The sequence below is a fragment of the Cynocephalus volans genome, chromosome 2 (genome assembly GCF_027409185.1).
Source record: "Cynocephalus volans isolate mCynVol1 chromosome 2, mCynVol1.pri, whole genome shotgun sequence".
Taxonomy (NCBI): domain Eukaryota; kingdom Metazoa; phylum Chordata; class Mammalia; order Dermoptera; family Cynocephalidae; genus Cynocephalus; species Cynocephalus volans.
In genome coordinates this window covers 722,184-749,126 of record NC_084461.1, presented here as the reverse complement: position 1 = coordinate 749,126, position 26,943 = coordinate 722,184, and the positions used below count along the sequence as shown (strand labels likewise).

General features: G+C 51.0%; 1 pseudogene; it reads left to right on the top strand.

Moving 5' to 3' along the window:
- The first annotated feature begins 18,923 nt into the window (after positions 1-18,923).
- On the top strand, positions 18,924-23,079 carry LOC134369530 (large ribosomal subunit protein eL29-like; annotated as a pseudogene).
- The last annotated feature ends 3,864 nt before the right edge of the window (positions 23,080-26,943 follow it).

Sequence of the window (26,943 nt, the reverse complement as noted above, 5' to 3'; positions counted from 1 at the left end):
CTTTCCAGTGCTGGAGCCACTTTCAGGCTTGTTCTGCCTGGGCCAAGTGGAAGCCCTAACCCTAACCCTCACCTGCTGCTGATCCCCCCAGGTGCTCCTAGAGGAGACCTCTCCTGGCTTCCCCCAAAGCCCCAGTTCCATTCCACATGTTTCTCAGCCATAGGCCATAGTGCCTGTTCTGGGGGTGCAGGTGGTGATCAATGCACCGACCAGTGAGAAGTAGCTGACAGAGGCCAGATCTCTCCAGTAAAGTTCTCAGTAAAAGTTAACTCCTGGGCTTGGCCAGTTTGGGTAGGGATGTGGCTGATGAGAGAACTGCAGCTACGTAGACCCAGGGAGCATCCTGCAGTTCACATCATGGTGCTCTTGGTGAAGATGCCTAACTGGGAATAGGACCTGCACTCTGGATACTCCATCCTATTCCCCCTGAACATCAGAAGTGGAGCAGGAGATGCTGGGCCCACAGCATGGATTAGCCTCACATCTTCCATGCTTCAAAAGGGACTCTGGTTATAACCCTGCTTTGCACCCTGATGTTGGCATCTCATTTTAAAACCATCAGCTTTGGGTTATACAGTGCATTTCAAGACAAGAAAGGGGCATTTTCTGAAATGATGACCAGCCTAGGACACCCAGAAAAACCCCCCATCCCCGCCCTAAGCCAAGGTTGACGCTCATGATAGAAATAGACATGGATGGCTTTCCTTCATCAGACACAAGGAGATTAGAATTATTTGCTGATCACATTGATTTAGCCAGAGAGTTTCTCTGGCTCTACTTGGAGTCTACTAAGACATCTTGATATCCAAGAAGAAACTTCTTCATTCCCCACCTGGGAAACCTGTGTTCCTGAGTACACAATGTGCTCCTCACGCGTCTACGTCTAGTTCCCATCAGAGGTCTCCCTGGGGGTGTGATTTAAATGCAACTGATGAGAAGGCGCCCTGTCGAGCATGTGTGTGCTCGATGGCAGAACCTGGGTCTACGGCCATGCTACCCTAACACACCTTGTCTTGTCTGACCTCAGAAGCTGGGCAGGCTCAGGCCTTGTCAGTGCTGGGATGCAAGAACCTGGACTTAGGGGTGCAGCAACGCCAGACTCCAGTTTTGGTATTTGGTGCTGACCTCTTTCCTGCCCCACCCTCCCCCTCCTGCCCCACGTCAGGACAAGCTGAGAAGGAAGCCTGGTGGCCCCTCCCTCTGGCGTCCACAGGGGATTCAGAGGGTGCAATGCAGGAACCCTCACCCCAGCCCCACTCCTGACCGCCACAAGAACCAGAGCCAGCCTCCCTCACCTACTTGCTCAAGGCATTTTCAGACCAGCTTGGGAGCCATCCTGCTCTTCCCAGAAAGCCTCACCATGTGAGTAACGAAGATTTTCACATCCTCCTGGTATATGTGTTTGTGGTGTCATGAGTCTCGACAGCTGAGCCAAATTTCAGGTGGGGTCCATCCGGCTCTGCAGAGTGACCACAACCAGGGGGTGATTATCAGCAGTGTCCGTCACAGCCCTCTGAATAGTCAAGCACTTACAGACACGTTCTGCCACCCTGTAAGGAAAATGGACAAATGGTCAGGCTCCCCAGATGTTTGGAATTTTGCCTGTTAATGCAAATATGTTAATTACGCATGTGTGCCCAGGTGTTCCTCGGCTACTGTCTGATGTGAGTATGTGTGGGCACCCAGGTGTCCCTGGGTTATCTGACTTAGGTGTAAAGGATGAGTGGTTCCGATACACAGTGACTCCAGGATGCCCCCGGGAGGCCACCGGGCTGCTGTTGCTGCTGGGTCTGCTGGAGGCTGCTGGAGACCACTGCAGGCTGCTGCTGCTGCGGCTGGCTGGGGACTGAGCTTGCAGCTGAATGAAGCATGTCAACCTTGCCAACAGCTCCCAGGATCTTTCCAATTACCTAACTCGTGACCAGCACAGGAGGAGCCTGTGACCCAGCCGGCACAGTGCGGGTCTGTGACCGAGTCTGTACAACAGGTTTGAAGGGTCTGAGCCCTAGCCCAACACACCCATGTCCTTGTCTGGAAACTGGCCCTGGTTTCACACCCTGGGTTTTGAGGACCAGGTGTTTTATGTATATACTTTACTTCTGAAAAGTTCTCCTCGTCACTGCCTGGCTGTGTGACCTCAGAAAAGTCGCTCAATCTCTCTGGATCTCCATTGACACCAGAAAAATAGTTGGAATGAAATAGACCTATGGCCCTTTTTGGTCCCAATATTCTGTGGTTCCTATGGAGTTTTGACAGGTTTCCTTCACCCACACCCATTTGGCACTAAGTTGCTACTTTTGGAAAGAGGGTGTCTGCACTGGGGTGAATGCATGGTCATGAAATGCAGAGCTGGAGAGGACCACGAAGCAGTGGGAACGACAGAGAGCACTTGAAGGTCATGGGCCTCAGAGTGCCTGGGAAATTCAAGGCCAGGCTTCGTGTTGTCCCAGCTCTGTGACCACAGGAAGCCCACTTGCTCTCCAGACTCCCACGTCCACATGCCATGGTATTGCTGTGAGGACTGGGTGGCATGCCCAGAGCAGGTGCTCAATACATGGTTTTAAACTCTGTGCATCCCACACTCTGGTTTTACAAAGATGCAGCTGTGGTCCTGGGAAACAACGTGATTTGCCAGAGCTCACAGAGCTAGTTAATGCTGAGGCTGAAATTCGAGCCGCAGCCCTGACTCTGTCTCTGGGCCCCTCCTCCAGTCCCCACACCCACTGTGCTTCTGAGATGTCGGAGGAGTGGAGGAGCAGGACTGTGGGCTGGGCAAGGCGCCAGAACTTGGAGCACTTCTCTATTGTCCCTACTGGTCCCACTGGCCTAGCCTGGTCTCTGGACCACCGGCCAGAGGTGGCGGTTATCCCCATGCCTTGGCTTCCCCGGATGCTCCCCACCCTGGTGCAGTCGAGGTCATCCTGGGAAGCAAGAATCCAGATGGGATCAGAACAACACGGGTGCTGGCTGCCTGCCCTCTGGCAACCCGAGGCGGAGGATTGGAGTGGCAGTAGCTCCTACGGTGCCCCACAGGCCGGACCCAGGAAAAATACAACCCCAAACGCCGACCTCCTGGTTGGCAGGGGGAGCCCAGAGCCACTTCCAACACTTTGTGTTGTCATGACACGGGGAACTGGAATCAGAAGCAGCCGAGATTTTCTGGTGAGGGTTGAGGACTGCTCACTGTGAAAGGCCCTGGTTATGGTACTCGTTTGGAGGAAGAGGTTTTAAAAACCATATAATTGGATGCAGGAATCTGTTTTCATTAAAACAATTTCCGTGATGTAGCAAGGAAATGTTACAACTCTCCAATGACAAAAGCAGAGGAGCGATAGGTCAGCCTGAGAGGTGCTCAGACGCACTGCGGGCACGCAGGTGGGCTGGTGGGCAGAGCTCGGAGGCACACACTCAAGTCTGCTGAGTGTTCACTGGTGTGTACCGTCTCCGGAACAGTGTGTTTGCCCCAGACAATACCCGTGCTAGCGACGTGAGGCTGCGCTCTGCCGGCTCCCACTGTTTCCCACCCCAAAGCTGCCGCGGTGGGAGAGGCAGAGGAACCAAGCTGCCGGTCCCCTTCGCAAAAGCAGAGCTTTGTTGAACACCATAAAGGGGACTAAACGAGACTGCACTTGTGTTTAGAGCTCTGTGTCTGTCTGTTGCGTTTCTCGCTGCAATTGACGGTGGAGCCTGCCGGACGCTGCCAGACACGGCCCTGATGGCTTCAGTATGGCTGGGAGTGTTTCTGGTGGAAACGTGGGTTTGGGGCCACATTGTTTTAATGAACAATTTGTACCATGCTGCAGGCATGGAGGCGAATGCTGTCACAGATGGCCTGGGAGTAGGTATTCTGATGGCAGGTTTTCATCAAGCATTTTTCATTTCGCAGTCCAGGCAGGAGACAGAGAGATGTGACAAAGTGAGGCTGGGAGAGTCTGCAGGAGCAGTGGTGGGTGCTCTGCCCTGTGCTTCCAGGCAGGCTCTGGCTCAGCCGCTCCCCACATTGACAGGAACACAGAGGAAACACAGTTCAGCTCGAGAACCAGGGAGGACGGGTGCTGGCTTCCATTTTGTCCCCCAAGGAACGGAGCTGAATCCACACAACATGTGGGATGGAGCGTGGAGGCCTCCCGCTGGGGCTTCAGGGCCCAGGTGGGGCAGCCCCTGCCAGGCCTCTCTGTCCTGTGAGCTATGTGTCCAGAGTGAGCTCCAGCCACAGCTCTGGCCACTCTGTCCTCATCTTGGACCATGTCTGGTCTCTAATCTCTGCAGAATTACACTTCTTTATGAGGAGTGTCTTGATAACAAATTACAATGATAACAGCATGACCTCACCACCAATAATACGCTGTATGTCAGCTTGAGGGGAAGGGTTGTTGTCTCCACTTTTGGGGGCAGAGGATTGGACCAGCCACACTGCCCTGGTGGTCAGTGCCCTGTGGCCTGAACTACACCTGGTGTACCTGTCTGGGGACAGCCTTCCCTGGGTTCAGCAGAGCAGAGGAGCATCTGTCCAGTCCCATGCAGTCCCAACCAGACCCCCGCTCCTGTGTGCCAGAAAATGATTTATAGTACACATTTTCCTAATAAATCGAGTTCACATTGTAGACTTGGCATTTGACCCTTTGGAACCTGTTTTTATGTGACAAGCATTTATACAAAACCATAATGACCAGAGTCTCCAAACTGACAAAACTTGGGAGGAACTTTAGCAAAGTGTTCCATGGTTATGCTGTGGTAAATAAGCAAAAGAAAGAAATTCCAACTGGAGTCAGTCAATATTGCTATCTCCTACTGCTCCAGTCCCCCGCTCTGCCCCCCAACTCACATACGCTGCAGCAGGTGGAGTCAGAGTCAGAGAGACCAGGAGGAGCAGGAAAACAGAAGCATGGGAGGCAGGAGGATCAGTAGGAACAAAAAGATCAGGAGGAGCGGGAGGAGGAGGAGCAGGAGGAACAGGAGAGGCAGGAGGAGGAGCAGGAGGAGCAGGTGGAGCAGAAGGAGGAGGAGGATCAGGAGGAACAGGAGAAGCAGGAGAAGCAGGAGGAGTAGGTTGAGCAGGAGGAGGAACAGCAGGATCAGGAGGAGCAGGAGGAGCAGAAGGAGGAGGAGGAGCAGGAAGAACAGGAGAGGCAGGAGGAGGAGCAGGAGGAGCAGGAGGAGCAGAAGGAGGAGGAGGAACAGGAGGAGCAGAAGGAGGAGGAGGAACAGGAGGAGCAGAAGGAGGAGGAGGAGCAGGAGGAGCAGAAGGAGGAGGAGGAGCAGGAGGAACAGGAGAGGCAGGAGGGGTAGGTTGAGCAGGAAGAGGAGCAGCAGGATCAGGAGGAGCAAGAGGAGGAGCAGGAGGAGCAGAAGGAGGAGGAGGAACAGGAGGAGCAGAAGGAGGAGGAGGAACAAGAGGAGTAGAAGGAGGAGGGGGGAAGGAGAAGGAGGAGGAGCAGGAGGAGCAGGAGGAGGAGGGGGATGAGGAGCATCAGGAGCTGGGAGCAGGGGGAGCCGGGGGAATAGGAGTAGGAGGGGAAGGAGGAGCAAGAGGAGCACAGAAAGCTCAATGGGCAGGAGGAACACAGAAAGCTTGAGGAGCTCTGGGAATACAGGGAACACCAAGAGCATAGGGAGCCACTTCCCTAGTCACTCCTGTGTCCTCCGCACCACGACCTACAGTGGGCAGGACGCGCAACCAGGCACTCTCCCTTTTTGCAGGAGGGAGTTCTCTACAGCCTTCAGCCCTATTTGTCCCCACAGGGTGCAAAGGCCAGTCATCCACCTGTGGGACTTCTCCCTAGACCCCCACTGAACTCTGCTTCTAGATTTTGTAATTTGGGATTGTGCATTTTTCTCAATGAGCCTGAACCTCAAAAAACACAGGATGTTTCTTCTGGATGGACATGAAATTGCCCACATTTCCCTGCCACCCTCCCACTGTCTGTATCTTCTCCTCCTTTTCCTGAGCCACCTCCACACTTTGTCGCTACCAAGAACCTCCAGACTCCTACTCAGGGCCTAGGAAAGCTCTTTATTCTCACTCTGTAAAAAATTTTACTTTTGACTACATGAATTCTAATTTATTTTGTGCTTCTTTTCTTGATTTGCTTTTACTTCTTTATATTACATTTTCCAACAGAATTTCTTCTCAGAAATGTTTGCTTTTGTAGGATAATCATTTCTTCCTGTACTGTGTTTATTGTTTCTTGATGTTATGGAGGGATGTCTGGTCAGGATGACTTTGAAGGTTTGTGCTTTTGTTACACCCTTTGTTACACACACACACACACACACACACACACACACACACACAAATGGCAAAACTAGATCAAATTTCAAAAAATTAAGAGAGGATTTTGAATGTTCCCTACACAAATAAATGATAAATGTTTGAGGTGATGGATATCCCAGTTACCCTGATTGGATCATTACACATTGTATGCATTTATTAAAATATCACATATATGCTATAAATGTGTGCAATATCCATTAGAGATCTAAAAAAATAATACTTCTGGTACAATACACCTAGAAGTCTGAATAAAATTATTATTGATGTTTTAATGCATGGCTGAACCAGGAAGGACATAAGCATGAATTCAGGAAGGCAAGTGGGGCTGAGGTGGCAGCTTCTCTGGGAGCCACACCAGTCCCTGGGGCAGGTGCTCTGGCTAGAGAAAAGCATCAAAAATGGAAAGCCATGACCCAAGGGTGCCACATGGAAGTGGCAACCCTGAAAGGTGAAACCCTCAACGAACAACTTTTAAAAAATTCTCATCAAGGGAGACAATAAGGAAACTTGCCTGCCTTAGCCACGGCTCTGGGAAGAGGGAGTAAAAGTTTTCCCTGTACATTCCTAACTAATAAATCCATCTTCACGCAGGCTCTACACTAAAATTCATGTTATCTTTTTGTCCAAAATTTAAGCCTAAAATGTGGCTGATAGTGACCCAGTTTATAGTATTGCAAGTCCTCTGATAGAAGCTTATGTGAATTATCCCTGGAAGAACCCACCCTAAAGACAGGCCGCATAGCCTCCCATGGATAGAGTTCCATTCAGCAAGAACTCCTAATCAAAAATCACAAAACACATGAGAAATTGCTCAATGTGAGTGAAAGTTCACAGAAGGAGCAAACAGCAGAATAAGACCCACAAAGACAGATGAAATTGAAAATATTAGATACAAATTATTTTTTTAAAATAAGTATGCTTAACATTTCAAAATGAGAGGATATCAAAAGCACAAGTAAGGAACAAAAGACTATCAAAAATAACCAGTCAGATTTGAAAGAGAGACAAACAGAACTTACAGAAACATAAATATATTATTAAACACATATATGAAAAATGTCATGGCTGAAATTAGAAATGGAATGGATGGATTTGACAGCAGACAAACCACTGTTGTAGTGAGAATTAGTAAACTGGAAGATAAATACATAGGATAAAGAGATTTTTAAAAAGTAGATTTAAGAGATTAGAGACATGAAGGACAGAGGAAGGAAGGAAGAACATCCATTTAGTCAGACTTCCAGAAAAATAGATTAGAGAGAGGCTATGCTGAAGAGATAACAGCTAAACATTTTTCAGGGTTGATGAACCCCAAACATGGTAAACAAAAGAAATTTGAACTTAGACACATTTTATTGAAATTACAAAACACCAAAGATGAAAAGAAGATCTTAAAAGTAGTCATAGGGAAAAGACACTAGTCACCTGCCAAGAATGACAATTAGATGGACAGTAGACTTTTCAACAGAAACAATGGAAGTCAGGAGAAGTGAAATAATATCTTCGAGGACTGAAAGAAAATGTTTTTGGCCTAGACTCTGTACCCTGAAAACCCATTTTTCAAGAATGAGGGCTGAAGATATTTTCAAATACCAAAAATTGCAAGTTTACTATTAACAGATTAACTAAAGTAGTGTCTAGGGCAACCTTTAGAAAGAAGGGAAAGATTTCTGAATGATGATTGAGACATCAGAAGGAATGGTGAACAACAAAACTGAAAATGTGGGCAGTGTCAGCAAACAATAGCTGTACAAAACAATAGAAATATAACATATTACTGGAAGCTAAAAATAGAACTTAAATACTGGACATTGATAACATATAACACAAGATGAGGTGAATGGAAACAAACAAAGAGGGGATTAAGATATACTTTGTAGAACTTTAGAATGTTCAAGTTATATGCATGCTAAATTTCTAGGGAGGACTTTGGAAACTGGTAGTATCTGCTAATGTTAAACATATGCATACTCAATGACCCAGCAATTCCACTCTTAAGGTATATCTCAGCAAAAATCCTTGTTCACCAAAAGACACGTGAGAATGTTCATAGGACTATTCATAGTAGTCCCACACTGAAATACTCCAAATGTCCATCAACAGTAGAATGGATTAATAGCTGCATATTCACACAATGGAGGGCTCTGAGAATGAATGAACTACAACTACATGCAAAGCCATGAATGAATCTCAGAAATGAGCAAAAGTAGCAAAATACAAAGGAAGAGTTTCTTATGAGTCTGTTCACATAAAGCCCCAAGTAGGCCACACTAACCTACAGAGTTAGAAGCCAGGATGGTGGTTACCCTTGCTGTGGGGGTGGAGTACTGCTATGAATTGTGTTCCCCAAACACATATGTGGGATCCCTAACTTCCAATGTGACTGTGTTTGGAGATAGGGTTTTAGGAGGTCATTAAGGTTAAATGAGGTCATAAGGGTAGGGCCTTAATTCTACAAGATTGGTGGCCTTGTAAGAAGAGGAAGAGCTCTCTCTCTCTCTCCTCTGTCTCTCTGTCTCTCTGTCTCCCCACCTCATGCCACCGAGGAAACACCACATGAGGACATACTGAGAAGGCAGCTATCTGAGCCAGGAAGAGGGTCCTGACCAGAACCTGACCCTGCCAGACCTTTTTTTTCTTTTTGAATCATAGTTGATTATACATATTTTGGGGGATTCAATGTTGACATATGTTAATCAAATCAATATTACTAGTATGTATATTGTTACAAATTGTACTTATTCCTTATGCCCCTTGTCCAATCTCCCCCCATCCCCCTCTCCCTCCCCCCTGCCACCACCAATATCTTCTCTCCCTTTGAAAGAGTAATGGTTACTCTGTTGATTTGTTGCCTAGATGATCTGTCCAATGCTGAAAGGTGTGTTCAGTTCCCCCAATATTATCATAGAGCAGATGCTTCTTCTGTCACTCTGGAATGGGCTTTGTGGAGAGAGACATCCTCTTCTTTTCTTTGGTCTCTGCTCGTGACTCTCCTTGTGTCAAAGCATGCCAGTGGCTGGTGGACCACCTGCATGGTGGTTATGGAATCTAGCCACTTTCGTGGCAGCCATGGTTAATGTAGTGGCTGTGGTGGGCCACCCACATGGAGGTGATGTTTTTGGCATGCTCCTTGGCGCTAGTGGTGTGCCTGGTTGTGGTGGGGGGGGTCTGGTCTCTGGCTTGATGCCCCAGGTCCCCGGGCAGTCCTGAGGTGCTGGTGATGTGCATGGATGTGGGAGTGGGGTCTGATCCCCAGCCGTATGCCTTAGGTCCCTGGGCAGGCCCTGAAGTGCTGGCAGTGTGCCTGGGTGTGGGTGGGTGGTCCGGTCCCTGGCTCCAGGCTCAGGTCCCCTGGCAGGCCCCTATGCACTGGTGGTGTGCCTGGGCCAGAACTAATTTTTTGTCCTTTGCTTACTTCTAAAATGGGGGAACTTCCTGTGGGAGCCAGTACGTGAGCTGTGTGGTTGAGCTAAATTGCTGCTTTGCTGCTGTTTCCCTAAGGAAGGCTTTTTGTGCAGCTCAGGGCTTAATGGTTGACCTTATAGGTACTTCTGGCTCTCCAGAGACTGGTGCACCTGGGTTGTGTAGAAACTCTGATCTGGGTCTGAGTTTTTTCATCAAACTGCACCCCATGCAATTCTGAATTCCTGACCAGTCTCCTCTGAGTGGTCCTGCACTGATTGGGGGGCAGATTAGCTGTCCTTGCTATGTCACAGTGTTCTCCCAGTGGGCCTGTCTTCCCCACTGCCTGTGCTCCAAACACTTCCCGTGGGAAGGGCCATGCACTGGTCCCTTGCAATGACTCACTGGCCTCTGAATGGCTCTTTTTTTCAGTTGTCCTGGCTCCTTGCTCCTGTATGGGTCCATGGGAACCCGATTAGTGGTTCTACTGGGGGCCACAAAGGTCCTTTTCTCCCCTGCTGCCTCCAAGTAACTCCATCTGAAGGGCACAGCTGCAACTTCTGCCAGCTCCTGCTCTATGTGCTCAGCAGCTCCAGCCTTAAAGCGGCTGCGGCACAAAACACTCCGAGCAGTTTTTTCTCTCATCCTGGCTTCTCCCACCTTCATGAACTCCATAGGTCTCTCCTCGTCTTCCCCTGAGCTCTAGTAGCCCCAGCTTGGCTGTTGTTACATTTTTATAGATGTAAATTGGTTGATTTGTGGGAGAGAGTGATGCTGGGGACCATCTATTCCACCAGCTTGACTGGAACTCCATTCCAGACCTTGATCTGGGACTTCCAGGCTCTAGAACTATGAGAAAACACACATCTACTGGTTATAAACTGCCTTGTCTGTGGCATTTTGTTATAGCAGCCCAAGCAGACAGAGAGAAATCATGACAGGAAGGGGCTGAGGGCGCTGGTCGTATTCTATGTTGGGTGTGGTTACTGCGAGGGTGGTTAGCTTTGTCAAAATTAACCAAGCCATAATGTTAGAATTTGTGTAGGGTTGTTTTTGTTTTGTTTTGTTTTCTGCTATGTGTGTTATACTTCTTTAGAGTTTATTTTTTATCTAAAAAAGCATTAAAGATCCTTGAAATACAGTAGACACAAATTTCATACCTCTGTATGGCTCCCACTGGCTAAATTCAGGACAATCTGGGTAAAAGAAAAAATAATGAGGATAATGGATGATAAAATACTGAATTTTAAAAAATAAATGCATTCCTGGAGATATATTAGGGAGAGAGAGAAGAAAGAGAAAATAAAGAGCAAAACCAGTGATTGGAATACATTTCAAAATCTTAAAACACATCTAAACAACTCACAGATCAAAGAAGAAATCATAACGGAAATGAGAAACTTTTAGAATTGAATTATAAAAATACCTACATGTCGAGCAGGTGGGATACAGCAGGAGTGTTACTGAAAGAGGTTTTTAAACGCTTATTGGAAAAGAAGAATGATTAATGAGCTAAGTGTTTGGCTCAAGAAGTCAGAACAGGAGGGTAAACCCGGCACCAGAGCTTCACTACAGACCTTCCCCCTGCTCTCCCCCGTCTTCAGTTCTTGACCTCGCCTCTGGCCTAGTCTCTTTATAGAAACATGGTCTCTTTATAGAAACACCTCCGTCTCCCCCCCGTCCTCTGAGTCCTCTGTCTTTTCCCTTCTCCCAGAGCCTCCTTTCCTGATTGAGAAGGTGGTCTGAGGTCCCTGGGCTGGGGTCTGCCATGAATCACGGACATACCACAGATGGGCTATCAACGGGCCACTGAAAGGGCCACAAATATACCACAGAGGGGCCATGAACAAACAGTGGAGTCATGTACATACCGCAGAGGTGGCCATGAACATGGTGGGGTCATGTACATACCATGGAAGGGTCATGAACATACCACAGAGGGGCCATGGATGTACCACAGAGGAGCTACATTCTTGAGCCATTATGGAGGGGTGATGGAGTTTGGATGTGTTGTCCCCTCTAAAACTCATGTGGAAATCTGATCCCCAACATGGCAGTGTTGGAAACTGATTAAGTTGTGGGGACGGATCCCTCATGAATGGATTAATGCTCTCCCTGGGGGTGGGGGGGATTAATGAGTGAGTTCTCGCTCAATTAGTTCCCACAAGAGCTGGTTATTTAAAAGACCCTGGCACCTCCTCTCTGTCTCTTGCTTCCTCTCGCCATGTGATCTGCTTGTACCCGCTAGCTGCCTGCCACTTTCTGCCATGAGTAGAAGCAGCCGGAGGCCCATGCCAGATGCAGCTGTCCTAGAATCATAAGCCAAATAAACCTCTCTTCTTTATAAATTACCCAGTCTCAGGTATTTCTGTTATAGCAACACAAAACGGACTCAAACAAGGGGCCACAGAGCTGCTGCAAGTCACCACAAGCAATCACAGAGAGACCACAGACCTAGTACTAAAAGGATCACGAGAGGGCCAGAAACCCACCTCAGGGGCCCCAGACCCCATAGGCCCTTCAATCAGAGAAGTTTCATTTCACCTCACTGACTGACTGGGCTGCTGGGTAAGACCTCTTTGGAAGGAGGTTTCCCTGGATTTTGAAAAGTGTGAAAACCCTGGCCTGTAGGTGAAGAGGTGAGCTCTCGGCCCACAGACAGTGTGGTTTCTAATCTCAGACCGCTCCTGTGACAGTACCTCCTGCAATGGCTGACATTCCCTCCCAGACCCCAGGCTCTTGTCTCTTGTCAGAGGAGTGGAGAAGTCCCCTTGGGCAGAGAGTGGAGTGAGGTGCCTCGAAGGTCAGCTGACCCGTATCCACTCTTTGTGGCACGGCTGGCCCTACCCCTCCCAGTGACTTGGGCACATGACAGTCCCAGTAACACCTGCTTCAGTGAATTCCAGCCGAGTCAAGGTGGCCGGCTGGTGTCCAGGTGCTGGTGTCTAGGAGGTGAACGAAGGGCATCTGGGCAGCTGCCACTCGGCTACACACACCTGCCCAGGTGAGCGGTCCTGACCCAGGAACTCAGGTGAATGTGACAAAAGGGCTTCTTTGAGGGAGATGAACCAGCGGCCAAGAGTGGTCCTGGTGAGACTGGTCTGTCGAGTCACACACGGACGTGGCTCCCTGGAACTCTCTCCCAGCTCAGGCTGCTCCTGACCTCAGAGGGTATTTCCCCTGCTTAAGCCACAATGTCCCCTGCTCTAACATGTTTAATACATTATCCTGTCCTCTCGGCCCCGGCTCTCACACCTACCAGACTAGTTTGCCCAGAATGGGAGAAAAGAGGGAAGAAAGCTATTGGAGAAAAAAAGAGCTAAATTTTGCTGGGACTTCTGAGAGGAGTCCTGCACGTGCCCCACCTCAAGCCACATCTGGGGACCCCACTTTGGTTCAGTGATCTGAGAAGAGACTGTCCCTACCACCTGTCCCCAGGGTGGAGTGTGGGAAGCCTGCATTCCCTCCCTGGCCTACCCGTGCTCCGAGTGCCTGGCAGTGGCTTCTCAGAGGAGCCTGTACTTGTCCACCAGGACTGCTCAGAAGCCTGGCTCAGCCATGTCTCATCCCCCATTCCACAGTGTGGCCCAGGGGTCCAAACGGGGAGTACGGCCTCAACGAGAGCAAGACCACAGGCCGAGCAGCCCTGTGGTGCAGTGGGGGTGGGACATGCAAAGTGCACACAATACACGTCCTTGGAGAAACAGGGAGCAGTGGAGTGGTGGGCCAGACCCTGTGCCCAAAACAGCAGAGATGCTGGGCAGTGTCCGAAGAACACCCCCCTTGTGGCATCATCGGTCTACGAGGAAGGGAAGATTCCTGCCGCTGGACACGGAGGCCAGACTTCACCTTGGTGATGTTTGCCACCCACCTGAACCCAAGCACCAGTTTTTATGGCCTTTTCTGGAGACTCGGGACCAACCCAAGAGGAGTTTCCCCAAAGGAAAACCATCCATTAGAGACAGCTGGTGACACCACCCCTTCCTAAGGACTAGGTGACAGGGAGTGGGAGGGGAAACATCTCCCAGGAGCTCACAGCAACACGTGTGGAATACATGTTTGCTGCCCACGTTCACACTGCCTGGGGAGTCTGCAAAAAACACCAAGAATGTGGCTTGAAGTGGTTGTGGGCTGGTGTTTGCTCAGGTCCCCAAAAGAAGTAAAGCGCCAACCGTCTGTCTAGGGAAACACATCCTTATCCCATGCCTCTCTCCAAGGACTTCCGGAGGTAGAGTTCAAGGGAAAGTGAGTAGCTTGCAATAAAAAATTACTAAACACAGAGAGGCAGGGTACCATGAGCAGAAACAAGAGGCAAAAACGTCAGGACAAACTCAAAACTATAAATATTAGAGATAAAGATGAATCTGGTCGATAAGTTTCCAGACATAAAGAGAGACTTAAAAATTAGCAAAAAGCAGGTAGATCCAAAGAAGAACCAAACAGAACTTCTGGAAATTAAAAAAACATAATAATTGAAATTTAACTGTCCATGCATGGGTTTCGAATCAGCTTACGTGTGAGAACTTGGGCCCTGGAGGTCGGGCTGAAGGGCTCCTGCAGAAGGCGGCCGGTGCACAGGGACGGGATGAAGGTCACAACAGGGTCCTGGAAAGAACCAGCAAGGAGAACTGAGGACCACACTGCAAACCGGACTAGTGCTGCGGGTCCGCAGTACACAGACAGGAGCCTCCATCAGGAGAAAGAAGAGGGGCTTTCCCGGCCACGTCCTCAGAGAGCTGCGGGACATGCATGGAGGCCCAGCCCGGCAGCCACGAGGATGAAGCGAAGGTGCTCACCGACGCAGTGACTGCACCTCAGAGCTGCACAGGAGCGTGCACCTGGCAGAGAGCACCAGGAGGAAGTGCCGCAGCGGGGCAGGGGAAGGCCAGGGACAAACCCGAACAAGCGGTGGCTGCGGGGCCCGGCCGTGGTGCCTGCGTGGGGACGGGTGGGACTCAGCAGCAGCAGCAGCACGTGCTGAGCGGGAGTGGCTGCGACTCAGGTTCCCAGGCCTTCACGCGCTCCAGAGGAGGCTGAAGCGGTCGCTGTTCAGACGGAGGGGGCTCATCACAGCTGACAGTCGCCACGGAAGGTGCAGTCAGGGTGAGCAGCCTCCAGGCCCGTGGACGAGAGCGACAGGGAGAAAAGCCGAAGTAACCAGGAGAGGAGGGACAAGGATGAGCCGTCACGAGGAAGAGTTGTTGAAGTCGTGGGACGAGAACACGCAGCAGGTGAAATACAGAAGTCACAGGCAGGTCGCGGAGCATCCCAGACGCCGCTGGAGCCCGGAATGGGTCTGAGACCAGGTGCGGCCGGCGCGTGAAGCCATGAGGAGGAGCACATGGAAAAGTCATGGAGGAGAGAAAAAAGGAAATATGCAAAAAACGAATGACCTACAGGTTTTCAGAACTAAGGCCATAAAAGACTGTGGATTGACAGAGTATATGGAGTGCCAAGAAGACAGATAAGAACACATCCCCACCTGTAGCCACTGTATGAAAATCTAAGAGAGCATAAAATCAAGAGAAAATGCTCAAGAGGAGCGACGCCTGCGACAGAACGAGGATGGTGGAGCCAGAGCTCAGATGTGCTCGGCCCGGAGCTGCACAGAGCTGCGGCGAATCTCAGTGTGGGGCTGAAAATGGCATCCTGGGACATGAGCCTCGGGAGGGTCGGGACGCAGAGACTCCGTGAGTAGCATGTGGGCGAGTCACATTTTGGGAAAAGACACACAGAGAGAGAAGTTCAGGAAACATGGGGAAAGGTCCAAAGTGTGGGCCAACATGGTAGGAGCAATAGAAGGGCGCAGATAAAATGTGTGACCTTCCAACCAGCTGGGATGCCTGGTCTCAGCGGAGGAAGGCAGAGAGGGAGAGGAGGAACAGAGACATGCACGGACCACTCATCAGCTCCTGCAAACACTGTGTCTCCGGGACAGAGTTTAGTCACTGCCACCCTAAGAAAGGAGACCAAAAATGCAGGCCTCCCCACCACTGTTTAAAAGTCCCAGACAGCTCTGGACAAGAGAGAGAAGCCATGCTTGCTGAGAACAAGTATAGCTGGCTTTCCGGGGCCTGAATCGTGTCACTGCCTGTGCCCGTCCTGTCTGCAGTTCTGACACCTCCTGGAGGATGGCAGTGGGCCGGGGGTTCTGTCCCTTGCAGCTGCACGGAGCACTGGCCTTGGCCGGCCGCTCCCAGCACCACCACCCCGCGCGACATGACACTCACGAGATAACAGTGAAACCTGCAAACAGGGATTATGTGGGGGCTAATGGAACAGCAGGCCAGGAGCTTGTCCCCAGTCCACTCTGGTCATCAATGTGTGAAGCATTTTCTGAAACACCCCCAGGTCACCAGCGAGGTGGGCTGTTCTATTACTGAGGCCAAAGCATCTGCAGGTCCAGTCAGAGCAGGGCGAGCGGGTCTGGTCAGCCCAGAGCTCATTCCTTGACACACTGTGGCCTTGCCCCCTTGGGGACCATGCGGACTCCCAGCACCACTTGTCTGGAGTGAGGGTCTGGGCGCCCCTGTGCGTGGGAGCACCCAGTTCCTCAGGATCACAATGACTAAAGGATTTGAATCATGTACACAAGGCGTCAACTGCAATTCCCTACGAGATGAGATGATGGCTCTGCTTGGTACTTACACACACTCGACCTAAGATCAAAGCCTTTGATCATTTTAAACTGACAGCTTGTCATCTGCTGGAAGTTTATGTCCTGGTAATTACACTTACTTCTTACACTGTGTAAACATCGGGACATTCATCCCGCAACAGTGGAAAACTGTAAAGAACACAAAGGCCTGACTGCAGACTGAGTTCAAAAAGAAAAGACGGCCTGGCCTGCTGCTGCTGAGTCACTCTCTAACTAAAAGTCACATCTTTCCCATCAGCACACAGGCATGTACGCTTTCTCCATCTGCATGCCCAACGCCACCATGGGTCGTCTATGGAGACGGCCAGGGGAGGAACGTGGGCGAGACTGAGAAGACAGCAGGCAGGCAGGACTGCACATCTGGCTCCGGACCTGCGCCCACACGGTCGCACCTGCTCCCTCCTCCTGCCTCCTGTCCAGTTCTTCCTCGTGATGGAAAACCCCCAACCTGATGCTCACTTCCCCTCTGCATCTTGAGTTTGGTCCCAAAGAAGGGCTCTGATGCGGCTTTTCCCAAGCCACCACTCAGGCCACGCCCTGTGTCCAGGTGGGCCAAGTGGCAGGGAGGGGTGGGAGTGCTGGTGGACTCTGACTTCTGGAAGAGTCCTGGCTCTGCAGCAATGGCAGTGTGAGCTCGGGCATGTTACTCAACCGGGCTGCATCTCAGTCTCTTACCCGTAGAAAGGAGATGACACGTCCACCCTCCACAGACCGCAGTGGTAGGCGTGTTCCTGCCCCAGGCTCACAGACACCCCTCCTCCAAGCCAGCTCTCAGCTCTTCTGCTACCCTTGAACACGGGAAGAAGAACAGCAGCCCACCACTGCTGGCCCTTCCCCTCCAGCCCAGCGCCTCCAGCAGCCGTGGCTCGGGAGTCCCCTCTCTGCTCCTCCCCTGTAGTGAGTGGACACTTCTGTGTGGAAGGACTGAGGAGTAGGCCTGGTCCACTTCCTCCTCTGCACCCACCCCTCCTGCCCTGGGTTGGAAGTTTCTCAACTGTCTTAACTGTTTCTATGCCATTTTGTTGTCCCCAAGGCGAGGGCATCCAGCGTGTGCCCAATATCACCATTGCCTCCTTGATGGGCCCACCCAAGCAATTTTCCCAAAGTTAGGCAGTGATCTTTCCTCACCCCTATCAGAAGGCATGGCTGCATGCCAGCTCTGAGAATAGCCCACACTGCCAGACTGCACTTGCGCCCTGGTGGCTGTGGTGGCAGGCTGGCAGACATTCACCCAGGTGCCCCCAAGGTAGGACTCATGGCCCGGCTGTGAGGACAGCCGTCAGCCAACGGCCTCCAGAGCCAGCCCCTCCAGGGTCGCCTCAGCTTCCCAGCAGAAGGCTCCTCCTCTCAGGGTGTCCTGTGGGCTCCTGTCTGTGCATCTTCTCCACAAGGTGACAGCCACCCTTTTGTCCGGGCCCAGCTTGTCCAGGATGCTTGTACGCCCACGCCTTGGAAGACAGGGGGCAGGTCTGCCTGCAGCCCGTACAAGATTGGGGTTTCCCAAGCTCAGGATTCCTCAGCTGTGAGTGCCCGGTGTCCAGCTGGACCCACCTGCCAGTCCTGTGGGATGTGGGGGACCTGGGAACCAGCACAAACATGGGATTCACGTTGCCTGCAGTGCCCTAGTGGTGGGCTCATGGGTCTCAGCAGCACAGTGAAGCCTGTCAGTTTGTGACTCGGCCGACGTCTCAGATGCTCACATCTTGGTGGCCCCCAGTGGTGGCTCAAGGGCCCCATCCTTTCTGCCCAACTGGGACTCCACTAACAGCTGTCTGCTCTGGAGCCCCCCACTGGGCTGCCAAAGACTGCGCATCAGATGTGCCTGGTGTCCACCAGCCTGCGTCCCTGTCACTGAAACCTCCACTGCTGGGGGGCGGGGGCCCCACCAGGAGAGGGCTGTGGCCACGGCGTGCTCAGAGGGGCCACGAGCACGTGGACCATGGAACTGGGGGTGACGAAGCTGCCTGGAGGCCCGTGTGTGGAAAATGAAGCGCTGAGGAGAGCAGATGAGTGATGCGCAGCAGCACAAGGCCAGAGTGTCTCTGCGGACACTCGGAGAAGCCACACTGCAGCACAAAGCGGAAGATCATGCAGAAGATTCCACTGGTGCAGCGGCCAAACCCCCAGATGGTTGATCCTTGGCAGAGGGGTGCTCCATCAGGGCCCTGGGGTGGGCCTGGGACTTCCAAGAAGATGGCCCCCCAAACTGACTTTCCAGACTTGTCCACACCTTCTGAGCCTGCAGAAGTGTTCTCCCTCCCCTGCTGCCCTCAAGAGCTTAGGGTTAAAGCACAGCACAGTCCAGCTGAGGACATGCTGGGTCTGCGAGGAGGGGGGAGACCACACCAACTGCGCCGCAGGAGGGCAGTGGCCCTAGCCCCACCCGGCAGTCAGGGTTGGCGGGGCTGGCCTGGGGCAGCAGCGGGGAGAGGCCAGGGTGCGGCTCACTGTGGGAACTTGCAGCAGAGAGAACACATCGGACCAAGCGGCTGGGTAGCAGCTGGGGGTAAGAGCCATGCCAGCGGGGAAGGCCAAGTAGAAACCTCAAGCTGCCCCCCAGGCTGAAGGTGACTGCCTGGCCCAGTGGGAATGGCGGAGCTGGGTTGTGGCGGTGGGCCCTGCACCTCCATGCCAGACGTGGCTGAGGGTAGTGTCCCTCGTCAGTGGGGCCCAGGGACACCGCTGGTGGTTGATCATGGAGGGTCCTCTTCTGTCTGGGCTGACAGTGGCCACGTTCAACCACAGCTTCCCTGGGTGGGGCTCCCTCCTCCTGGGGACACCGTGCTGGCCCATTTTACCAGTGATGTCCCGCAGTCAAGGTGGGACAAGAGGAGGGCTGCCCACTGAGGAGTTGGGGGTTCCCAGCACCACCTGCACCTGTCATAGATAGAACTGAGCCCTGGAGTCCTGCTGGCCACAGGCCCCTGGTGGGCAGGGCAGCCCCTTCCCCATCCAGCCTGGGGCAGCTGCTGCGTCTGCACAGTGGGAGTGACTAGCTGTGTCTAGGGATGGGGAGACATTCTTGGTCCAAGGTGCCCCCTCAGGACCTCACTTGTCCTGTGTAAACAAAGGGACTTGGCAGGCAGATCCCATGGGCACCCACCTTCCAGAGGACGCCTGCAGAAGGCAGGTGGGCTGCTTGCCGCTGAGTACCTGTGCTACCCCGGGCCAGCTCCCTGCCACCCAACTGCAGGGGAAGCCCCCCGACCTTCTAAGTGAGGCTGGTGGCCACCCAGCACAGTCCAGGCAAGGGGTTGGGGTCCTGCATCCCTGCTTTGGGGGCCCAGGTGGCTGACACCCCCTCATGCCTCAGTCCACCCTCTATTCTCCATGGCCCCCCTCCCCTGCAGATATACACACACGCATGAACACATGTCCATGCACAAGCACACAGGCACACACGGCTGTGGGGAGGAGGAGGAGATGGCAGAGTCTGCACAGGAACAGGAGGGCATGGCTCCTGGGGGAGTGGGGGTGGGGGCCTGCTGACCACCCTCCCAGAGGCCGAGTTCTCACCCGCCTGTCCTGACCCACAGGGTGGTGCCGCCCTCTAGTGGCCCATGGCAGACGTGGCAGCAGAACCTCCAGAGGCTCTTTCTGGGAGACAGGGGTCTCTTCTGATGGACCCCCCCAACACACATTCAGCTCTCATCCTTGTCCCCTGCCCGCTGGGGCATTCCAGCAAACCTGTGAGATGAAAGTGGTCCAGCCCCCAGTCTGACCCTGATGACATCAGACCCACTTTCATTCCTTGGGGGTATGGGGACCTCGTTGTCCAAACCATTGGTTCTCTGGCCAGTGTCCGTCCTCGCCCACAGGTGGCAGTGTGGGGGGATGGGCACTGCCTGGGCCATGCCTGGGGACCTGGGGTCATCCCTGACCCTGAGCTCTGCCCCCAGCGTCCCCTTTTCCTGACCCCATCCTCAGGGCACACATCTGTCCCCAGGGCAGCCACTTGGCTTCTTGCAGAACTGCCTGGACATCCCAAGGCCACTCCGTAAGGGGATGGGTGCCCTCAGCAACTCTGTCCCCCGTGTTAGGAGACCTTGCCTTGTCACCTGACCGGTGACCACAGAAGATGGTGGAAAAGGTGTGGGTGGCCCTGTGCAGATCGCTGAGCACAGGGCAGGGGCCGGGGTGAGCAGAGCACAGGCCATGCCTCCGGACGGCGAGCTCTCCAAGGTGTCTGCTGTGTGTGGCAACCATAGGGAAGGAAGGGTCCCCACGCGGCCTCTGCAGGTATATGTGGTGTTCACCCAGTCATCCATGTCTGTCTGCGGCCACACCCACAACACTCTTCTTGGTGGTGTCTGGCCTGCAGGCAAAGCAATCACCCTGGGCCCTTGTTGGCATGTCCCGTAGAACAAGTGCCCCTGTATCCCCATGACCCAGACTGCCAGGATCTCCTATCACTTTGGCAACGAGGATCAGCCAGGAAGGGGCGCAGGAGCAGAGCGGGGCCAGCTGGAATCCACCTCAGCCAGCATATGGACATAGCTCCCCCACCTGTGAGCCATCCAGCAAGGTGCATGGGACCAGCCAATGAGGGTTAGGATACCAGCGAAGGAGCAGAGGGTCCCCACCCCCCACGGTTAGATCCCACCAAGCAGCGCACCTGAGTGGGCAAGCCGGGCACTCAGCCAGGAAGGCTCTGAAAGAACCCACCCCCGACAGCGTGAACACCTGCAGGCTGGCGGGGGCGGGGGGTTAAGTTACAGGAGCTGACAAGGGACCTGTGGTGCTCCTTTTGTCCCTGCGCTGAGCCAGCTCCCTGCCAGGCCACAGACTCAGGGGGGCCCACCCGCAGCCACCACCCAGGCCAAATGCCAACACTGAGAAACGCGGATCCGACAAAGGGATCCGAAGGATGCCATTTGCACCTGGAACCATCCATGCCTGGGACCTCCTGAAGACCCAGGTCTGAATGGGGTGGATGATGGGATTTCTCCCAGTGCTCATTACACCCCATTCCAGACCATAGATTGGCCCAGTCTGGGTCTCGGCAGGTTTTTCAAGTGGCCAGATCATGAACAGTGCAGACTGTGTGCCACAAGCTTGCCAAGACCACGCAACTCTGCTAGGCCACGGACACTGACTAAGCACGGCCATGCTCCAAAAATGTGCTCCGTTTTGGGGACCACCTGGACATCCTGGGACTGCTCTCTGTACGGGGCCTCCGTATAGGCCAGATATGGCCTGAGGACCGGTTTGCTGACCCTTGGTCTAGCTAGTCAGGAAACCCCATCACAAACACAGCAACTGGCCAGGGTAACGGAGGCTTAGGCTCTTGTGGCCTCAGAGGGCATCAGTCTAATGAGGGGTGTGACAGCACCTCCCCACCCCAAGATATGACCAGGAAGCGTGGAGCCGGGGGGCTGCTGACCACCATAGGACCGTGAGGGAGGCCGGCCTTAGGGTGAAGTCAGCATAGCAGGCCAAGTGCAGGGACTGCAAACATACACTGTCAACTCTGCAAGTGACAGGTGAAGAGGGCTTCCACCCCCACCACAAGAGGCCGGTAGTCCTGACTTACCTCCCTGCCACAGACAACTAGAAAACCAGACCAAAGAGGCAACAAAGCAGCCGTGGATGCAGGCAACAGTGGCACAGGACGAAGCTGGGGTGAGTCCTGCAATCCCCACCTGGTGTGGTGTGCTAAAGTGGCGCAAGCAGGGACACCTACAGCCCACAGCCACGACAGAGAGAAGGCAGAGGCCAGAGTCCAGCAAGGACAAATCAGCTGGGATTTGGGGGCACAGCACCAAAGAGTGGGGAATCAGACAAAGAGGTCCAGACAGCTAGCTGTCCAGTGGTGCCTTTGAGGATGTGGCTGAAAGCCAATGTGCGCACAAATAGGATAAAACTCCACAAAGCTGGGCAAAGAGCCCCTCCTGGGGAAAGAGCCAGGGAGATGAAAGCAAAACCACCCACTGGGATCACCACGGCAGGGATCGCCCAGGGCCCCAAGCACAGTACAGAGGCCTCAGTGAATGCAAAGAAGAGTGACCTCCAGAGGTCACATCATGGAAATGGGCTAAGGGAAGGCTGCTCTAGACACCCCCAGCAAAGCTTGAAAACAGTCCTCAAAGCACTGCACAGACCCACAGCAACCACACGGCCTGCCAGGACCCAGCCGAGCACCCTTCCAGGGAAGATAAAATGTTGCATTTAACAACATGAAGCTCACAATGTTGGCATCCAATAAAAAATCACAGACATGCATAGTAGCACACTGTGACCTATGAACCGCAGGAAAGAAAAACCAGCCAACAGAAACGATCCAGAAATGCTTTCTTCCTCTTCCGTCCCAGGCACTTGGGGAGCTGCCGGCTACTGTGCAGACACAGCCAGGTCCAAGGACTGCACCAAACACAGCCAGCCCTGAAATGGCACAGAAATGGCAACAAGAAACCTCAATCACAAAGACTTGAATCTCTTAAGGGGGTGGACCCCAAGTTCCTGAGGAACACGCACTTTGCCAAGAAGCACAACTAAGGCCTGATGAAACGCTAGGATTAGAAGGCCTGAGATCCCAAAGAGTACCAGCCACAAGCTCAATCAGCCTTCCTACACTGCCCACCTGAAGCTCAGGAAGCGAGCTCGTGCCCACATTGCCAAGGGTCTCAGGCTCTGCTGACCAATCGCCAAGGCCAATGCTCGAACTAAGGCCCAGGACATGGCTGTGGCTGCAGCTCCAGCTCTGGCTCCCAAAGGTGCCCAGTCCCCCATGAGGGCTCCGGAGTAGAGGCCTCTGTCTGCCAGTGTGAGGACAGAAGGGCTGATGGACCCCTGGCTGCTGTCTGCATGGGGCTGCTATCCTCCTGTGCTACTTGCACCAATAAATCTGAGGCAGGAAAAAAAACCCCAAAGAAACCCAAACAATCCAGAAACAACAAAGATGATAAAATCAGCAGACAAGGACATTAAAGGGTTTACCAAAAGGCCCATTATGCTCAAGGATGTAAATAATAAGTGAAAAGGAAAACAAAGCAAAGAGCTAAACAGAACTTCTAGAAATGGAGAGTGAAGTGAACGAAATGAAAATCTCATTGAACTGAGTTATAGCCGGTGACACACTGTAGGGAAGAAAGGTGAGCAGACTCTAGGACAGGAGTGGTACTCACCGAAGCCAAGGGGAAAGACCGAAAGGAAATGACCAACATTTCAAAGACCTTGTGACATCACACAATCATACCAGCTGGTGTAACACTAATCAGAATGACAGGAGAGAGAAAGGGGACAGAAAGAAGTACGCGAAAAAATCACGGTCAAATATTTTCCAAGTTAATGAAAATTACAAATCTACCGATCCAAGCTCAACAAACTCCAAGCAGTTAACACATATACACACACATACAGTCACACCCAAGCACATCATAATCAAACTGCTGAAAACTTTTTGATAGAGAACTCTCAAAAGCAGCCAGGGAAAAAAAAGACACATTATGTAGAAAAGAAAAAAAGATAAAAATACCCATAGACTTCTCATAAGAAACTATGCAAACCAGATGACAAAGGAATGACACCTTCAGAGGAATGAAAGAAAAAAACCTGTAAACCTAGAATCCTACAGCCAGAGAAAATGTCATTCAAACATGAAAATTTTTAAAAAAGCCTTTCCACACACACAAATGCTGGGAAATTCCAGCACCAGCAGACCTTCCCTATGGGAAAGGTTAAGAAATCTTCAACTGCAGGAAAATACCAGATGGAAACTTCAATATGCACAAAGGAATAAAGCGCATCAGAAATGGCACACATCTGGGTACACATAAAAGGCATCATTTTGCTTTAAAGAATCAATCATATTTAATAAGTTAAAAAAAAATAACTATTTGTTATGAGGGCTTAAATCCTATGTAGTAGTGGAATGTTCACAACAGCAGCACAGAGGACGGCAGGGCTGAGTGGAGACATACCGCCATGAGTGCTTTCACAGAGTGGCAGACGGCATTCAGAGGTGGCCTGCGATAAGTTCATGATTCACCTACTGTAAATCCTAGATCAGGGCTTCCCCAACAGAACTTTCTGTGCTGATGGAATATTATGTGTTGCACAATATAGGAGCCACTAGCCACACGTGAGCATTTCAAATGTGACTACTATAAAAGATAAACTGAATTTTAAATTTAATTTTAGTATATGTGCTGCCGAAGCGAGCACATAAATTTAATTTTAATTAATTTACACAGCCATGTTCCCATATAACACAGGATAGCCCTAGAGCAACCACTGAAAAATAAAACAAGATGTATAGGCAATAAGTCTATAGCAGAGATAAAATGGAATACTTTGAAATATTCAATTAATGCAGAAGAATGCAGGAAATGAGGAAAAAGGTAACAAAGAACAGACAGGATAAAAGGCAATTGACTAGCAAAGAGGATAAATACTCTAAATACATGCAGTTTGTCAGACTGGATAACAACATACAACACACTGTCTGCATAAACTCACTTTACACAAAAAAGAAGGTCAGAAGTAAACAGATGGAAAAAGACATAGCATGCAAACACTAATCAAAAGAGCTGGCACGGCTTGTTAGTAACAGACAAGACAGACATCAGAACTACAAACAGTGCCAAGGATAAAAAGGAAAATCTCATTATGGCAAAGCATCAACGTCAACAGAGGGAAGACAGCAATCCCAGATGTTTATGCCCCTCATAACAGTTCCAAAACACACAGTGAAGGAGCGGATGGGACTGAGAAAAGATGGTCAAGTCCTCAGTTACAGCTGAGCATTTCAACAACTTTCTCCCAACAGCTGATACAACAGGGGATAGGAGACCAGTAAGGCCATGAAAGACTAGCATGCTGCTGACCAGCATGTCTTGTTGACACTTACAGACCACTGTACCCACAACTGCCAAACACACATTCTTTTCAAGAGCTCATGGAAAGTTTGCCAGCATGCACCATTTGCTAGACCACGAGACAAGTCTCAATAACGTTAAGAGGTTTAGAAGAATATGTATTATCTGACCACAATCGATTTAAAGAAGAAATCAGTAACAGAGAGCTATCTGGAAGATCCCAAATATTTGGAAACTAAATGACTCCCCTCTAAATAACACATGGGTAGAAAAATAAATTCCAAGGGAAATTAGAAAATATTTTGAACTGGAAAACGCATGTATCTAAATCTGTGGGAAGCAGCTGAGCTTTGCGTAAAGAGAAAGTTAGTTTTAAATGCTTAGAAAGAAAGCTCACAAACCAAGGGTCTAAACTCCCACTTTAAGAGGCTAGAAAAAGAACAAATCCACAAGAAGAGAAAAAATAAAGTTATGTGCCAAATTAGTGAAAAAGAAAACAAACAATACTCTGAAGATTAATACAGATAAATCTGTAGCCAGCTGTTCAAGCAGAGGAGAAAATATAAATCATCAGTTCCAAGAGAAAGTGGCACACCACTACAGACCCTACAGACAGCACAAATGAGTATCATGAGCAACTTCATGTCAATAAACCTGACAGCCCAGATAGAACAACTTCCTTGAAAGACACAAACCACCAAAACTTACTCAAGAAAAGATGTAGGACCTGAATAGCGCAATAGCAGTTACTGAAATCTAAATAAGTAATTAGAAAATTTCTCATTAAGAAAACTCTAGGTCCAGATGTCTTCACTGGTAAATTCTACCAAACTTTTAAGGAAGAAATACCAACATCACACGAATTCTTGAAAAAACTTCCAATTCATTTATGAGGACAGCATTGCCTTGATATCAAAAACAGACATCAGTAGAAAACTCCGGACCAACACCTGAAGAGGCACGTGTTACTACTATCTTCTTATTGACTGACTTTACATGACAAGCAAATCAAACTGAACAAACTCAGAAGACCTGAGCTGTGTTCTGATGGGGCAGAGCTTGTCTAAGCACAGGGGGCTCAACAGCGACATTGGTGTGTGGAAGACTCACCTGGCCCTGTCAGAGCTGGGGTCCATACACCAGTATGTGCCCCACAACTGCAGGCGACTTTGTTATCATGTCCCTCAGTTTACATCCTTCTCGGCAGTTCACATCCAACGCACTCAGGGTCATGTTCTCCTGTTTCCTGCAGCAGGAAAAGCCGTGACTCTTGTCCCTGGGAGGTACACCTGCATTCACTTTCAGATGTGTATTGACTCTAGAGACTGAACTCCCGCCTCCCCACCCAGCTGTTTTAAAATGTTGAGATTGTTTCTCGAAAGAACGTGTGAGCACAAGGGATCCCAGATTGACTGCTGGGGAGTGAAGTTGGGGAAAGGGTTAGGTTGTGCTCGTTCATGAAGAAGACCCTTTAAGAGCATCAACCCAAAAAGGCTTGCACCCCCCCCTGCCATGGACTACCACATGGGTCTCCAGAAAACAACAGGGCCCTCTCTGCTTTCCACGGCAAGTTCTGGATCTGGAGTTAAGGCCCAGCAGACGGTGTGGTTCCTATAAAATGGGTGTAGTTTCTTTTGCTGATGCACTTATGTAAGGCCCCCAAAGTATAAGACGGTCTTGAAGTTAAGCAATCATGTGAGTGATCTTTAGTAAAACTCAAAGCAATTGGGAGATACTGAGAATCAAAACAAGAAAAAATTCTGAAGGAAAATTTAATATTCAAAAAGTTCTAC